The sequence below is a fragment of the Scylla paramamosain genome, chromosome 8 (genome assembly GCF_035594125.1).
Source record: "Scylla paramamosain isolate STU-SP2022 chromosome 8, ASM3559412v1, whole genome shotgun sequence".
Taxonomy (NCBI): Eukaryota; Metazoa; Arthropoda; class Malacostraca; order Decapoda; family Portunidae; genus Scylla; species Scylla paramamosain.
This window is the reverse complement of record NC_087158.1, coordinates 18,668,787-18,687,039: the sequence shown is the minus strand read 5'-3', so window position 1 is coordinate 18,687,039 and position 18,253 is coordinate 18,668,787. Positions and strand designations below refer to the sequence as shown.

Below are 18,253 nucleotides of genomic sequence, written 5' to 3'. Positions count from 1 at the left end.
TGTGATGAGTGTACATCAGATAGTGGACAGCGATCAAGGAATCTGACGTGACACCCAGAAGCAGTGATACTAGTCCTTCAGTGAGTAATTCAGTGGGTCATTAAGGGACACTAGTCCTTCAGTGAGTACTTCAGTGAGTCCTTAAGGGACACTAGTCCTTCAGTGAGGACTTCAGTGAGTTCTTAAGGGACACTAGTCCTTCAGTGCGTCCTTCAGTGAGTCCTTAAGGGACACTGGTCCTTCAGTGAGTCCCTAAGGGACACTAGCCCTTCAGTGAGTCCTTCAGTGCGTCCTTAAGGGACACCAGTCCTTCAGTCAGTCCTTTAGTCCTTCAGTCAGTCCTTCAGTCCTTCAGTCAGTCCTTCGGTCAGTCCTTCAGTCAGTCCTTCAGTGATATCAGCCTTTCTGGCAGTTCTTCTGTAACACCAGTCCTGCACACTCAATTACCAACCCCTCAGCTAACACCCCTTTGACGAAGTATCTACTCCCAGTTCCCAGTCACGATGGATGGAGGGCCGAGCTCACAGCGAAACGAAGAGTCAGTGAATGAGGCTCACCTGGATGACAATACATTCGAAGCGAAGAAGTATCCACAAACATCCACACAAATAAGGGAGATGAAAGAGATGATACAGCAACTGACGCAAGTATTCATGGAAGAACATACCCAGAGGAAGAAAGCGATGGAGATAACGCAAGAAGAACTGAAGAAATTCGCAAGAGTAACGAGGTGTGGCGCCGCATTGCCAATTGCTGAGGAAGATCAACTGACTCGTTGTGCTACATCTGAACCTCGTTCTCGTGAAGCCATCCAAGAACAGACCCCAGTACGAAACCAGGGGGAGGAAGATTGTCTCGATCAAAGGAAGAGAGAGCAGGAGAGAAAGAGACTTACTTGCTTAGTGCCAGCCGGGAATGCGCCCAGATACGTTACCAGGGGAAGAAAACCAAAGTGAGACATGATGCCTCTTTCCCAACACAACCAACAGCGGAGTGCAACACACAATCAACGGCAGAGTGCGACACCCAACATGAGGGTGGCCAGTCAGTGGATGTGATATAGAGAGAGAAGGTAGGGCACGACGCCCAACAAGGGGGTGGCCCAGCACTGGAAGCATTAAAGGGAGAAGACGGAAGAGAGTCTGAGGGTGGAGCGTTGGCTCCAGGCATGAAAGAAATGATGGACGCCATGAAACTCGCTTACATGCCACCACCTACATTCAGTGGAGGTTCTTGTGGGGACTATTGGGAATTTCGACAGGCCTTCAAGGTCCACATGGAGGCGATGAACATCCTGTACAGAACGAAGCACAGCAAAATGCTCTTATTAGCTTATGTTGGACCCATAATGGCGGCATTGCAAGGAAGTATACAAATTACAGATCCAAAATTGGGATATGAGCAAGCATTCACCACCTTGGATGAGGAGTATGAAGACAAAGACATACGTTAGTGAACTAGTCAATAAAGTTTGGCATGGAGCAACTGTAAGTTGGAACGGTATACAAGGCCTGAAAGACCAAGTACACGACCTGGCAAATTGTGTAATGGTAACGAACCTATGAGACCTGAGATACCTGAGGGAAACAGACACGCAAGGGTTGATGAAACTGATAGCTGAGCGGTTCAGAGGAAGATTACAAAAGTGTTACGAAACTAGCCTCTTTGAATATCGGAAAAGCCATGATGGTGAGTTCCCACACATTGAGTGGCTTCAAGTATTCCTCAGAGAAACGTTAGAGGGAGCAAAATGGGCATGACAGGCTAGGACCCAACAACATCCGAGCATATGGCAAAGTAGATCTGTAGGAGCTTCCCCACCTTCATGGAAGAGACCAATGGGGTTGGTGACGTCAGAGGAGAGGACCATGGTAGATGAGATCAACTATGTACGGTGTGCCAGGGAAGTCACTCTCTCCAGACTTGCCCTGTTTTCAGTGACATGTCTGTACAGGCTAGAACACTACTAGTGAGAGATGAGAAACGATGTTAGACATGCCTGGGTAAAGGACACCAGATGGCGGAATGCAGACGCCACGAGCTCTGTTGAGATGTGGGATGCACTTACTATCACTCGGACCTTCTACATTTCCTTATGAGGAACCCATTGGGCCCCAAGAAGCCAATGGAAGATGAAGCGTTACCAAACGCCTCTGGGAACAACGAAAGGGGGTTAAAAGTGGCCAGTGACCAACCAGATTATCTCCAAGAGAGCAAATCGTATAGCAACAAGTGACAAAGAAGCAGTGTCAGCCCAATTGTAACCACCACACGGTCAAATAGCAAAGGAGTGAAGGAAGAAGGAGAAACAAGAGACAAACGGACTGTGACAATGATAGCACAAGGAAACCCATATAGGTGGACAAGAGGAGCTGTGACAAGCCACACCAGCAACGATCAATGGAGTGAGAATGACAGTTTTGCCTTGCGATCAAGCTGCAAGAAAGGCGCCTTACCTATAATGAAGGTTAATGTAAGAAAACCCTCAAGGGCACTGACAGGGTTGATTATTGGGGCCCTCTTAGATTCAGGAGGCAACCCCTATTCTGTCCACCTCTCTAACGCAAGAGTTAACCAGTATTCCCAATCATTCATCCCTTTCTCTGGTAAACTCTGGAACTCCCTGCCTGCTCCTGTATTTCCACCTTCCTATGACTTGAATTCCTTCAAGAGGGAGGTTTCAAGACACTTATCCACCAATTTTTGACCACTGCTTTGACCCTTTTATGGGACTGGCATTTCAGTGGGCTTTTTTTTTATTAGATTTTTGTTGCCCTTGGCCAGTGTCCTTCTTACATAAAAAAAAAAAAACCCATCATATTGTACTTAACACTTGGCTAACCAACTTCAAGCTGTGGGGAGACCAGTGTCCCTTTCCATAGACATGCTCATGAGAGAGACGTCGATGGTGAGGACACAAGAGATCAACATGGTTGCAGTTAGCATGGGAATGAGGAAGCATCGAACAGTCGAAATCCCAAGAACATTTACTGGCCTCCTTGGTGACAGCTGCTGCCAGTAATGAAGAGGTCAGATCGTGGGACTACCTGAGGGGAGTTACACCATGTAAAACACCATCGAACGTGGAGTTATTGATAGGTCTGGATGTGCCACAAGCACTCATTCCACTCGAGGTGAGGACACGGAGCCACAGAGAGTCCTTTGCAATACGTACCCCTTTAGGATGGACTGTAACATGGATCCATTAGGAATGACGGGGATGACTTGTCTGCTCGTCTGAGAAAAACAGAGGTAGAATGTTCACCTTAAGGCAGGAGAACGTTTGGAAGAAAATATAGAAGCTATGAGGTCGTGAACTCACCTACGAAGAAGGAGAAGCCTATTCAATGGAGGTTAAGGAGGTCATCAAGCTATGGTCAAGGAAATGGAGTATAGTAGATGAGCACTACCAGCTCCCTACTCCATTCCGGCATGCTCTCCCGTATAATGACTGTGTCCTCACGCAGGCGGGACACCGTATAGTGACTGTGCCCTCGAGCAGGCGAGACACTCTATAGTGACTGTGTCCTCACAGTGGCGAGACACTGTGTAGAGTGACTGTCCTTGCGCAGGTGAGACACTGTGGAGTGGTTGTGTCTCCTCTCTGGCGGGGCACCATCATGGAGTACATGCATCAGCGCTGAGGTGAAATACGTAAGTTTGTTCAACGTGGCTGGCCAGCATGGATCAACAAGAGGAAGCGGAGACAATTCAGAGGAAAGATGATGTTGGTGACAAGGGCTCACTCAAGAGCAGTGAGGACGGTAACACCACCACCCTCTCTTCATCATCACCAGGTTTGGAGCACAAGGTGGATTCTCCTTTGACACAGTCCAAAGGATACAGTGATCAGTAGTGACTCTCCTGACCGAAGATAAGGCGGAACAAGGTGAATCCAGCAAAGATATTGATAAGGTGGCCTGAAGAACATCACTTCAGGAACTCGTAGAGATTGAGCCTAAACTGGATCAGGTACACCAGGGGGAGGATAAGGAATCTTCAGTAGCCACGCTTGATGTCTTGTCAGGATTGCTTCACCAGGGGAAACACAAAGGGCTGAATAAGACAGTGGAGGCTGATGAAGAATCACAGAGTGATGGATTTGCCAGGTTCCTTAGAGGCTTACAACTCTCAAAGAGAGTATAGTGGCCTGAAGAACATCACCTCAGGAACTTGTAGAGATTGAGCCTAAACCGGATCAGGTACACCAGGGGGAGGATAAAGAATCTTCGGTAGCCGAGCTTGATGTCTTGTCGGGAGTGCTTCATCAGGGGGAGCACAAAGGGCTGAATAAGACAACAGAAGCTGATGAAAAATCACAGAGTGATGGATTTGCCAAGCTCCTTTAGAGGCTAACAACTCTCAAAGAGAGTGACACCCACATTTAGTGAAGGAACCTGTTTTGAATCTGGGAGTTTAAGCAAGCTTTCCAGCGACAGGTCATGGGTATGCCTGCTATCATCAAGCTAGAGACACTAATTTCTGCTTACACCGGACAGATTAGAGGTAAGGTCCGGCCATGGAACGAGAATATGACTGAACAAAGACTACAGGGTCTAAAAGGACGATTGCAATGACATCCGCAGCTCAGTGAGAGATATAAGGAAGAGAACGAGTCTGTGTGATTGCAGAGGCTACCACTAGAGAACGAGTTGGAGTGTTTGCAGAGGCTACCATTAGAGAACGAGTTGCAGAGGCTACCACTAGAGAACGAATTGAAGTGTTTGCAGAGGCTACCACTTGAGAACGAGTCTGTGCTTGCAGAGGCTACTAACAGAGAATGAGTTTGTATCAGTCCTTAAGGGACTCCAGTCCTTCAGTCAGTCCTTAAGGGACATCAGTTCACTAGAGAACGACTTGGTGTGCTTGCGGAGGCTACCACTAGAGAACGAGTCTGTGTGCTTGCAGAGGCCACCACTAGATAACAATTGCAGAGGCTACCACCAGAGAACGAGTCTGTGTGCTTGCAGAGGCTACTACCAGAGAACGAGTTTGTATCAGTCCTTAAGGGACTCCAGTCCTTCAGTCAGTTTGGTGAGAGAATGAGTGTGTGGGCTTGGTGCCTGCGGAAACTAGACCATCGGGAAATGAGTTGTGCTTGGTGCTTGCAGAGATGGGACACCATCAGGGAATGCATTTATGTGCTTGGTGCTTGCGGAGACTAGACACCAGCAGGAATTTATGGGCTTGCAGTGACTAAACACCAGCAGGGTGCAGGGATTTATGTGCTTGCAGTGACTAGACACCAGTAGGGTGCAGGGAGTTTATGTGCTTGCAGAGATGAGACACCAGCAGGGTGCAGGGAGTTTATGTGCTTGCAGAGACTAGACACCAGCAGGGTGCAGGGAATTTGTGCTTGCAGAGACTAGATACCAGCAGGGTGCAGGGATTTTATGTGCTTGCAGAGACCAAATTCCATCCGGGAGTGAGCTTGTGTGCTTGTATGGATCACACGCCACCAGGAAGTGCATTTGTATGCTGGCATAGGCTAGCATAGGCTAAACACCACCAGAGAGTGAGGTTGTGTATTTACAAAGGCGAGACACTATCATTGGCTGCCTGCAACGGCGCTCAAGAAAGAAAAGTGAGCGTCTTGGACTCAGATAACTTGTTTGGACACGAGAGGAAGCAAGGCCACTTCGGAAGGACTGTTAACTCTCGGAGCTGAACTGAACGTAGTAGACCAGAGAATAGGATGAAACCTGTCGTGAATGAAACATATAGGCGGGGCTGGAAACATGTCAAGGCTTTACTGACCAATTCTCAGTGATTGCCGTGTAGTTGAAGATATCACCAGTCAGTCCTGCACATAATGGTTCCTCGGCAGTGGTGGGAGTGACTACGTTACGGAGTTTTTCCCCGCAGCCTGCACCATAACGAAAATGTCGGGGTTTTTTTACTCTCATTAACGTAATTGCTCTCCCACCACGTGCCGTTGTCTAGTTCAAGTACTGGCCACATTAAATTGTCAGTCATCTGATCAAGTGAAGAGACTTGTCTGCTCTCTCCTGTGGAGAAAGATCGTGTGCACTGCTCTAACCCCTACACTGCTGAGAAAGGGGCAACCGGCTACGAACTCTGTTGGATGACGCTGGGACTACGTGAGTTTATGTATTATGTGAATTTCGTGCAAAGCCTGACACGGGGAGTGTTACCGCCGAGCAGGTGAAAGACCGCCGAGTTGATGTTGTTGAGCAAGTGTATGCTAAATAATATGATCTGTGTTATGAGAGTTGAAGTGAACTAGTATATGAAGCATGGGTAACACTAAGGAAACTAAATTAATAGAGTAGAGGTTATGGAAACTGAATTCATTATAGTAGTTAATCACAGTGGTGAAGATGTGTGAGAGGAACTAGCTGTGAAGAGCCTAGCTGCAGAGATGGTGTATAAATTTATTGCACCTTAAACCTTAAAACCTTTGTTTTTCTATACATAATAACATGTATGAAATATGTGTAAACGTAAACGAAGACTCTTGAAACATGATGTTATGGACTACATATAAACATACATAATAGCATTGAAAAATAGATGTAAACAAAAGATACATAATCAGGACATGCCATCAATGAAGCACCGAGGCTAATGTCTTAAGGGCTGTCTGTGTCTTGCAGGACACACTTGCAGGACAGAGTAACAGTTAGCACCCACCGAAGTGTGGGTGTCACACCAAAATGACATCTAAATTATTGTCTTTGAGAATAAAGTCACAGACACTGAGCAAAGGCTGACCCTGCGGCAGCATGTCCCTGACCGAGGGACACTCGAGGCAGTAGTGGTGCAGACTATTGGCGTTGGGTGCATTTCACAGCTTGCAGTTGGAAAAGTGAGGAATGTCCCCAGCCGCAGACACTTGCCACACTGGTCAGTATCCAAGTCAAAGTCAAGCAGTCACAATGTTATGCCTATGAACCATCAGACCGTGTCGGCGATACTTTGGTGGGGAGAAACGAAAGTGGTCATAGTGCTGGATAGATACACTGTGAGGCCTCTCAGTCTCCGTGCAGTGGTATGTGGAGTGAAGAGCTGCTGCGTGTATGATTCTTTGGTAGTAGTGGGGGGAGGGTGTGGCGCCGTCGGGCAGGGGGAGTCAACATGCATCCTTTGCTAGGAGATCCACCTGGTCGTTGGCTGCAGTGCCAACGTGGGAGGGAATCCATGTGAAGTGAACGTTGAGGGAACCGTCCTGAGCTGAAACTAACTGATGCAAGATTTGTTGAACTTGGCAGTGATGAGTGGGTTGTGGAGCAGAGAGGGCTTGAAGGGCTGACTGAGAGTCACACAAGATCACGCCATGCAGTTGACGTTCACAGAGGAAAGTAAAGGCCAGTAGGAGTCCCCGTAATTCGCAGTAGGTGGAGCTAGACGAGTTAGGCAGCCTGAGGCCAACCCAGCCTCCCTCCGGTGGCTCTACGTCAGCAAGTACATAGCGCACCCCGCACTGCCATCTGGCTGCACGGAACCGTCCACGCAGAAACAGTGCGCGGCAGGGACAGAGGAGGACACTGCACTGATGTACTCCAGTGCCAACTGTTTCTGCAGTGGTGGTGGATCCGCCTTGGAAGTGGGTGTAAAGGTGACTTGTGACGTGGGAATCCTCCAGGGAGGTGGACCATGATCGACCTCAACCACAGGAACACGCAGGCCAAGGCACTGCAAGGTGGAGTACACTGTGTTGATGAGGGTGCGGACGCCGGGACGAAGTGGAGGGCGGGGCACAGCGGGGTCAAGTGATGCTCTCAGGACGTGAGAATAGTGCGGAGTAAGATGGGGAGAGTGGAGGCACTTAACACTGAAGGAGGAGACATTGGCGTATATTCTCTCTCTTTAACCGGGGGAAGATCAAGCTTGGTTAGCATATTTACTATCCTGGTGGAAGTGGGACACCCAAGGATGTACCGCATCACTTTATTCTGGAGAGCCTTTATTCTGGAGAGTCTTGGAGAGCTGACTGAGGGTTGGGGAGAGATAGTCTATGACTGATCGTATAAAGGTAAGGTAAATGGTTCTTGCCAAGGGGATGGAGATTCCGGTAGCATTATTAGTTAGCCACTTCAAGGGGATAAAGCGTTGTTCTAGTCGGTGCAGGAGGTCCTGTATGATGGGATGGATGCGCTGCCGAGCAGGTATTCTAGGAGTGACGCGCGCCAGCGCTCCCATGTACAGGTACTGTGGGCAGGGCAGGATGATACTGTGTCCTGCAGTGAGCACAGGAAGTACTCTGGGGCCCCGTGGAGAAAATATTTGACTCTTGTCAGGGGAAAGGATGAGGCCACAAGCAGACGCCGATTCATGGAAAGCCTGGAGGAAGCGCTGAAGGTCAGGAGCAGAGGTGGAATGCACACAGATGTCATCAGCGTAACAGAGGACAGTAGTACCAGGAATGTCAGGAAGAAGTGTCAGCAAGCAGTGCATCAAGATATTGAAAAGGAAGGGGCTTAACGCCCTGCCCTGTGGAGTATCAAGCTCGAGTTCCTTGTACATACTACTTGCTCCTTTGAAGAGCACACGTGAGTTCCTGTTATGTAGATAACCACATATCCATTGCAGGAGGTTTCCCCGCACACCAAACTCAACCAGCTGGTCGAGAATAACCTCCCTGTTAGCAATGTCGAAAGCACTCTTGAGATCAAGAAAGGCTACTACACTGATGGGGGATAGGCGGGCGTACAGCTCCATCAGGCAGTGATGCATGCTCCTCTGTGGCAGGAAACCATACAGACAGGGAGATAACTTATCTTGTAAACGAAACATGAGGTGGGTGAGGAGTACACGCTCTAACACTTTGCAGAAGTAGGAGGTGAGGGATATGGGCCTGAACTTATCTGTGCCAGGCTTTGGGATGGGCACAATGGTACTGGAGGTCCAGGCAGCCGGTATGTATCCCCTGCAGAAGCACAGATTGTAAAGTTGCAACAAGGGATTACCGGGGACTTTGAGGAGGAGTCGGAGGACCTGGTGAGTAACGCTGTCATCCCTGGGAGCTGTTGCCTTACACCTGGCGAGAGCACGGCGTAGTTCATCCCCTGTGATGAGCACGTCATCATCTTCATCTGCTCGAAGGAGTGCAGCCATTAGACGCAGGGTACGAACGTTCCTGTGGGTGGAGAGAGCATCTTGAATGTGAGCAGGAAGATTGCGTGCCTGCGCCTGCTCAGACCAGGTATCTATTAAATCTTGTGCATACTGGGCTGGGCTGTGGTGGAGAGCACTCGGGGATTTCCTCTTTATGACGCTGTTTATCATATGCCACATGGAGCTGACGCTTGTCTAATGGTTGATGCCATCGGTGTATTTTCTCCAGGATTCCGTGTGCACACATTGTTGAAGGGCAACGAGGTCATCTCTGGATGCCTGGTACTGTAGAAGACGAGCAGGTGTTGGTTGTCCCTGAAAGGCAAGGCCGTCATCCACAGCCTTCCTTTCTGCCTGGAGAATATGTTGGTCCAGAGTCCAGGCAGAAGCCTCATGATTTCTCTTAACATGTGGACGCGTCACGTAATGGGTGTAAAAGTCATGTGTTGAGCCAACTAGGGAAGAGTACAGGTTTTAAGGTGACTGAAAATCAAATGTCAGTAGAAGACTGGAAATGTAGGAGATGTAATTGGGGCAGTACTTCGGAGGAATGGTGATGCGGAGGCGAGTATGAGGAAGAGAAGGTCCACTTGGCAGAGAATACTGAAGCCCAAGAGCGATGTGGTCTGAGAAGAGAGTGCGGAAAGAAAAACACTTGACGTGCGACGCTACCAAGCCGGAGGTGATGTGGTCGAGCGTGCCACCTCGGGTGTGTGTGGCGCCCCAGTAGGCCAGTGAGTGAGGCGGTGGCGGCGGATGTACTCAAGAAGAGGCAGTCCACTACGATTTGGGATGGAGGAGACATCACCTAAGGCGGGGTGCCGGGCATTGAAGTCACCCATGTAAATCATGCCGCAAGGCGCAGCTGCAGGGAGAGCAGGGAGATTGATCCTTCCTGGAGCAGAGTAGACATTGCAGAGCCGCAGCTTTCCATCACTCACCGTGATCTCAAAAAGCTGGAACGTCATGTCGTCATCTGTAGAGCAGCGCAGGAGCTGGTGGGGAACGGAGGAGTGAATGTAGCTCACAAGGCCATTCCTGACGTGATGAACTTAGAGACGAAGCCAGGGAGAGCCGGAGCAACTTCAGGAACATGACAGCCTGCAAAGGCTTCTTGAATGAGTATGGCGTGTGGGTGGTGGCGACCTATGTATGTTTTAAGAGAAGTCAGCTTTGGGTAGGTCTTGATTCCACAGGCTTTCCAAGAGATGATGTGAAGCTGCATTCCGTTATTGAAGTCTGCCTTTGAGTGAACGGGAGACCGGTGGGGACGTCAAAGTAGCGCTGTTGCGAGACAGGCGTCGTGGTGGGTCCTCAGGGAACCGCACACTGAGCTTCTCAAAGCTGGCGGCGATGTTGTCCAACCTCTCTGAGAAAGTGGTGACGGTCGCGACGAGGGCTTGGTTGGACTCGACAAGTGTGTCGAGTGTGCGGCCAGCGGCGACCTGCTCGGTCCTAATGCTAGCCATACCCGCCTCAATGGCAGCAAAACAGGCATCAATAGCTTCGAAACGAGCTTCAATGGCCGTGCATCGCGCTGTCAACTGTGGGACAGTTTCACGAAGAGCGGTAACTTGTGGCAACTCAGGCATGGTAGTGGCTGAAGAATGGGAGGTGGCGCCGGCCCGCGGCCGTGGTGGTGGTGGTGGTGCTTGACGGGAGGTGTAAAGAGAGGGAAGCAGCGTGTTGACAACTGAGACGGCAGCGAGGTAATGAGAGTTGTGTTTATGTGGTAAGTTGATGACATGGCACGAAGGATAGATAAGGCACAGAGGGATCTCTATAAAGGAATGAGTCACCCAGGAATTATTGTTAATCTAAGGGTAAGACGGGCAGGCGTGAGGTGCCGAGGGCTAGCAGGAACGAAACCCGGAAGGACAGACTCCTTTGTACCGCCACCGAATTAGGTGTGACTACTCCAGGAAAGATCGAACCTCTACAATACAGACGCAAGTTTGTTTGGTGACAGGCCTCCTGAAGACCCCAAACGTTTGCGTGAGTTCCACATCTGTATTACGAGGGGTTGATTGCCCTAATTAGCATAATTCATAATTAGTGATACGTTATGTTGATACAGTATGTAATAGTTAGTAGTGCTACGCACGTCTTATGTTTATTATGTATGTCTTCAGGTTTGACCGAATGCAATAAACGATTCGCGTCACCGTGTGGGTCTAAAATCCTTTAGCTGCGTCCGGGCAGCTATCTATCTATCTATCTATCTATCTATCTATCTATATATATATATATATATATATATATATATATATATATATATATATATATATATATATATATATATATATATATATATATATATATATATATATATATATATATATATATATATATATTAACAGCTAATTCAAAACTAAATTGAACTTTAAGCTTAATCAAAACAAAAGAATTTCAACAACACCTTTCAATACCAACTTTAAATCAATATCTAAAATTAATTGAAAACCTTTTCATTAAAACAGAAGAAACAACAAAGAAAACCCTCCCCCCCGTGCGATATATATATATATATATATATATATATATATATATATATATATATATATATATATATATATATATATATATATATATATATATATATATATATTGGAAGTCACGGTACGGTTTGTGAGCTGATGTCTTGCGGCGGGAATGAATCATGCCCACTGACGGACGGTGTTTTCCAACTTTAAATGATTATGTGTAAGACCTAACAATATGCGAGTTTCTCTGCACTTAAGTAAATGCACTCAGTACCGTAACGATGAGATGTATTACAATGATTTTACATTCAAAATGAGTTGTGTAAAGTAGTTCAAATTTTTACTTCTGTAAAATACAGTATTTCTGGTATTTCTCTTCCCATGAGAGCTCGTCTTATCTTCTCAGGTTTTGATAAATTGAACCAGGTGGTCATCGAACCATCATGAAACAGGTCTTTTTATCCTTCGGTCCCTTACAGAGTCTTACATATTTAATAGTAGACTATACAGGGTGTAACACGAGTTTCTGCGGATATTGCCATAGATGAAAGTACATATTATTCTAAATGGAAAATGTTCTATGCACATATGCATATTTTGAGGTGTTGTTTAGCCGTATCATGAAATTCAAATGTGGCCTGACAACATGCAAGGGCCGGATCAGGTGGTTATTTATGGTGGGGATCTGAAATAGTGAATAATTCATTCATGACTTCTACAAGTTTTTGAAGCTTTACAGTATCCCATGACGAGATGAATGACAACAACGGACCAATACATAAACATTGCACAATGATAGTATGGATGCAATAAATAACAAATAAAATAATGGGCTGCGTGGCACCATGCCTGCTTAGGTAGGGAGTGTGAAGCAGCGAGGCTAGCAGCAAATCAGCCGAATATTAGTCCGATCACAATATCCCTCCGAGACCGTGACAGTGAATACGTTCAGAAAGAAATGTGAAATGTGTAGAAAGCATTTTTATCCACCAGATATAATAGATGGCCAAGCTGACTATTATATTTGTTTCCAGGCCACACTTGAATTTCATACCACGGCTAAACAACGCCTCAAAACGCATATGTGGATAGAACATTTTTCGATAAAAAAAAAAAAAAATACCTCTGGCAATATCCGCAGTAACTCGTGTATATATACTGCATATATATACTGTATATATACTGTATATATACTGCAAGACCCGAACCGGTTGGGAGTGTCACCCCTTCTTTCTTGGAATACTGTGATAGTAAAACCATGAGTAGGCTATACTGAGATGAAAATAACAGCTGTTGACGCTTTTCACTTTTCGCTCATTAGCTTCCTCAAGAGAGTATATGGATAGACTGATCTCACTGTACCCGAGTACCAAAATACATGCATCTGTTTACTGGCACTGAGTCAGAGTAAAGTATCGTGCTTACAGATTACATGCAAGAACCTATCATAATTTTGATGCAGGTGGCGATATGGGGTCTTGAAGAAGAGGGAGTGGGAAGAGAGAAGTTACATAGCAGCCGAACGGCAGGCAAGTAGGCAGTACTGTGTGCGTGTGGGAGGAAGTCTGGGGACACATGAAGTAGGAAGGGGGCTGGGTGCAGGGAAGTTGGGAAGGAGGGAGGGAGGGAGAGAATAGCGGGTGGGGGGAAGGAAGGGAGGGACAGGGTGGTAGCGGCATCCTTTTAAGGCCTGCGTTGCCGCGGTGGGGCAGAGAAGGGTGTGTTAGCTTCCCATAGATCGCCCATTATTATTTCATTTAACCTTTTCTGGAATGCTTGGGAAATTTCTCAGCATACCCAGACGACTTGTAGATTAATCAAGTAATAATCGTGGGAGTGTGTTGCACGTACGTAGGTACTCATACGTATGACACGTACATAATTGCATCGTTTGTTCACTACATACGTATAGACGTTTCCCAGGATCAGACATTCTGACAGACACGTGTTGTTTTGTTATAAATGACGTCACTGTGTGTGTATGTGTGTGTGTGTGTGTGTGTGTGTGTGTGTGCGCGCGCTGTAATACTGCACTGTTGTCTTAAAAAAAGTATATATATTACCCATTGTTATGTCTGGCAGGTGTTTACACAGCAGTAGCCGTTTCCTAGTACACATATCTTTTAGCATATCATATTGTTACGAACTTAGCATACTATTAGGGAGTTGGGTAGTTGAGACCTGTGCACAGCGAGACAAAGTCGAACTGACCATTATTGGAGTAAGTTGACTTACTAATCAGTCACGAGGACTCACGATAAGTGCTTTGAATGTGCCATTGTAAGTCCACTTGTACCCGCCGCGCTCTCCACGCCGGCCTGCATCAATGGCATACCTTTGTCCAAACCCACCTGTTGTCATGGTGGCGTCTCATTTGTATCTTACCTTTGTAACATTGCAGAAAATTAGGTGGTACGAGGCTTGTGAGCGTGAATTCTATACAAGTTGAAAGATAAAAACATGTTAGAAAATACCATTCACAAGAACAACAGCAGCAGCATCAGCCAAAATAATCCACAAATCCCCCGCTGTACAAAGGATTCTCTGTCTGAACCATAATTTACAACTCTGTGCCAGTCTGGGCCACGTTTTGTTGGTAAGCTTTTTAGAAGCGCTTTCTCAAAAGTTTCGGTGATCATCTCGACTTTTTTTTTTTTTTTTTAGTTTTAAACAGGCTTCAGTGAAAAAATAAATAAATAAATAAAAGGTATTTCCGTGGGTGTTTTCATGATTTTTAGTGATAGTGATTCAGCTCCATCAGTGGAACAGAAAAGCATCTATGATAATTAAACTAAACATCCCAACGAGGTTTGGAAATAGATTTATACAGATTATAGTAAAAGCCCAAAATGCTGACGGGCCTTTGTCTCCTTTCCACCTTCAGTCTGGTCTGCTTCTGCCCCCAACTGAAATTAACGTCATTGCTCCTTAGAGTCGATCTTTAGCCGCGTCTTTTAGGAGCAGATTTTGCCCATCGCAATTTCTGCTTTTGCGAGTTTTTTTTTTTTTTTTTCGTTTGTTTCTTTTTCCCCAAACGCTGGTCTTTTTGTACTTCTTAAATGTTGTTGCTTAATTCAAACGTTGCACGCACACACACACACACACACACACACACACACACACAAAATAATTAAAATAATGCTGTCTTTAAGCTTGCGTGGTTCCCAATGACCTGGACCTGGGGTCCCGGTCAAAAATACTTACGAAGAATACTTAGTATTGTTAAGTACACTTAACAGACGAAATTTTCAAATCTTACGTCTAAGTATTGGCAGAATGCTCAAGTCCTACCTTTCAATACACTTACTCTGCCTAAGTACACTTGGCGGACAACGAAGTTAAGTGTTGTGGATGATGTGTTTCAACTCGCTTTTCCAACACTTAAGTATTCACAATCAAGATGAACGCACCACAACAAGCAGAGAGGAGACGGAGGTCAATGATTTATAGACCTAGAAAAGAAATTTTAAATGTGTATGAAGACGCTGAAAAAAAAAAAAAAAAAGCACAGACAGGATCGTGAGGGGATATTGCTAGTGTGCGATATGGTGAGAGATGTCATCGCACCCAAGACCAACAGGAGCAAGGCAAGAAGAATAATAAGAAAAGAAGAAGAAAATAAATAAATAAATAAAATTATATATATATATATATATATATATATATATATATATATATATATATATATATATATATATATATATATATATATATATATATATATATATATATATATATATATATACTCGTATATATAGTTTCAGATTGCACATTTCGGTCTATTTCTTATCTCTAAAATTCATATTTCCTTCCTTTTACATTGTTAATACGTTAAATTTAACGTTCTATATGCTTTCAGTGGTATTTCTTTCATTTTAATAGTTATATGTTTTGCTCTGTTTCTTTTTCATACCGGTATCCCTAGAATACTTTGCTGAGCGAGCGCTCAGTGTTTCTGAAAGTAGTGCTTAAGTACCCTGTTCAGCTAAATGGTCCTGGACGACACTTAAGTGTAAGTGGATCGAAATACTAAGTGTTCTTCGTAGGTACGGCCCCTGATAAAGGGACTGGCATGGTTCTGACTAGGAAGCGAGGCGACGTCAGCTTTCGCTGCTCATTTTCACGCTGACCCTGGGTGCTAACTGACTTTAGCTTTTATACGACCTTCAGATATTTCCTTTAACATTAACAGTTTGGTTTTGATGCTAGGTGATCATATTTCTTTAGTGATATTAAACTTTAAACTGAGAATAGCCTAACAGTTTCATGTCAATGCTAAGTAACCATATTTTGCCATCCTGATGCTATGATGCAGGAGCAGGAAATGTATATTACTATTTTTCGTTTAATTTTAGCGTTACATAGATCCATTGACTTTCTTCTCCTCTTCGTCTTTCTGTAGTTGTTGCGTCGCCTTAGAACATGAATAAATCACATAATCATTCTTTCCTACAACCGTATTCTCGAACATTTCAACGATTTATTTCGACTACTTTCAACTAACTATAAACGGATCAGTTTATAAGAATTTTCTATGATGTTTTCAGGATACTTTGACACTATTACCAGAAAAAAAAAAAAAAAACGTAGAAGCATCTTCGTGAAGTATGAAAGTAACCGTAAGCAACGAGAGAACAAGGAGCTTACATAATTTAAGAATACCGACCGACACCTGTTTTTTTGGAGCATATTCTGAAACACTTCTATCCGCACCTCCACAGTTACACAGGTTTTAAGGGTGTTTTAATGGTTCTGGTGATGAATTATTAAGATTTCTATATTATCAACAGGAGAAAGACTCTTGAGGACCCAGCTTATCATCTCTTTGGCCTTTGAAAATAATCGTGGTGAGAGAGCTGAGCTTTTCTGAATACAGCCCTTGGAAGCACTTTGGCTCACTAAGGTGTTGTGTCCCGCGAGGTAGTGGGAAGGAAAACCTAAATTTACTTTGATATCTTTTTGTTTTCCAGTGACCATTTTTTTTTTTTTTTTAATAGCCTTGCTACCTTAGCATACCAAGGTATGCTGACACGCTGGGCTTCCCGATACTGTGTGGTAGGCTGTTAATATTACACAAAAAATAAACAAATGAATAAATTAATTAATTAATTGATTAATCAAAAAATGAGGTGTTGTTGAGGGCAAGGACAGGTAGCAATCAGAAAGGGGTTATGTTTATGAGACGCTGCTGGTAGTAACTGACTGAATGTTTTATAGACACTGAAGAGAGCTGAAGAAGTAAAGGAAAGGAGGCATGTCTATGAGGTGAAAAAAGGAAGGTGTGAATATCTATGTAGGAGTGAAAAATGTTGAAAAATATTGAAAGAAAAGTAGCAGGAACTGGAAAGATTAATATACTATAGGTACCGACAAAGATTTCATAAGTACACATAAGAAGGAATACGCCTCATTCGATAAAGAAGGGAAGGTGGGAGGGTACCGATAGCTAGTAGTAGGGATGTTTTCGAAAGAAAATTATGTATTAATACCACCGAGGAATGTTGAGGATGTAAAGATAAGCAAGAAGAAAGATGTGAAGGTGTACATAGGTATAATGAAGAATGTTTCGGAAGTTGTTTCTTTAGGACACTGGAGAATGTTTACGAGTATGGTGTTTGATGAGAACTATATAGTAAAAGACACTAAAGAATAATGAGCAGAGAAGAATGTTGCTGAACCATCGCACTCAACTCACCTTCCAGTGCGTGGATATGTTATGTGTGCACCCCTTTTTCATAATTTCTCAGTACGTTGCATACGCTTGCTGAGTGTCCTGGAGAAGTAACTGCTACACGCTCACTTTTCCGAGCTCCTATACAAACTGTGCGGGCCTTGAGGGTTGGGACAGACTCCGCAGATGCGTTCAGCTTCAGCTCATCGAGTACCGAGGTAGGATGCCTCTGTTCAGTGACCCATCACTCAACTCTCATCATTAGATTGTTCATTGCATTAAATTGGATGATGTTAACTAATATAACTGTTATGATTTAATTTATTAAGTTATCTCTCCACCTTTTGTAAGAAAGAATACATCCGTTACTGGATAATGTACGCAAATATGGCAAGAGTCATGAGGGTGATGGGGGGAGCAGGGGCATCGAGAAGTCCGTCTGCCGGTGTACGATGCTTTAAGATCCACGGTTTTCTTTCCCGACAGGATGTAGTGTGGGATAAGATATAGGCTCAGAAAGGTCATACTATCTGCTCTAACTTCACACTATTCGCTATTAAAAGAAATATCTGTCAGGTATGAAATGAAAGAATGATGCCCATCATATATTGAAGAATACGGAGAACTTCTTACCGAGCGTATAGTGCTTAGTCAAGGGTACCGCTTATCTAACGCAATATTAACGTTTATTAAGGGAAACGTGACTCAACTCTAAAAAATGTGAGCAGATACGTCAAGTGCCAGAACGATGGTGAAGATGATGATGATGATGATGTGTGTGTGTATGTGTGTGTGTGTGTGTGTGTGTGTGTGTGTGTAACGATAGATACATACAGATATATAGATAGATTTATAGATAAATATAGATAAATAGATATATAGATAGATAATGCGTGTGTGTCACAGCAGGTGGTACCAAGAGAAGTGGTTACAGTGTGACCAAGAGTCTGACGAAAAGAACAAAACCTCTGTGTTAGTGAAGGAGGAGGAGGGGCATGGCAGCATTAAGGAGGGCCTCGTA

The 18,253-nt window shown here is 44.8% G+C and overlaps 1 protein-coding gene across 1 annotated transcript in view; it reads right to left on the bottom strand.

The window, feature by feature from the left end:
* The window catches only part of LOC135102903 (carbohydrate sulfotransferase 15-like), a 28,614-nt gene extending 11,203 nt beyond the window's left edge, over nt 1-17,411 (bottom strand). The window contains exon 1 of the mRNA XM_064008549.1: nt 17,257-17,411. The gene's annotated coding sequence lies outside the window, so the exon portion shown is untranslated. The remainder of the gene's footprint in view (nt 1-17,256) is intronic.
* Between the last annotated feature and the right edge of the window lie 842 nt (nt 17,412-18,253).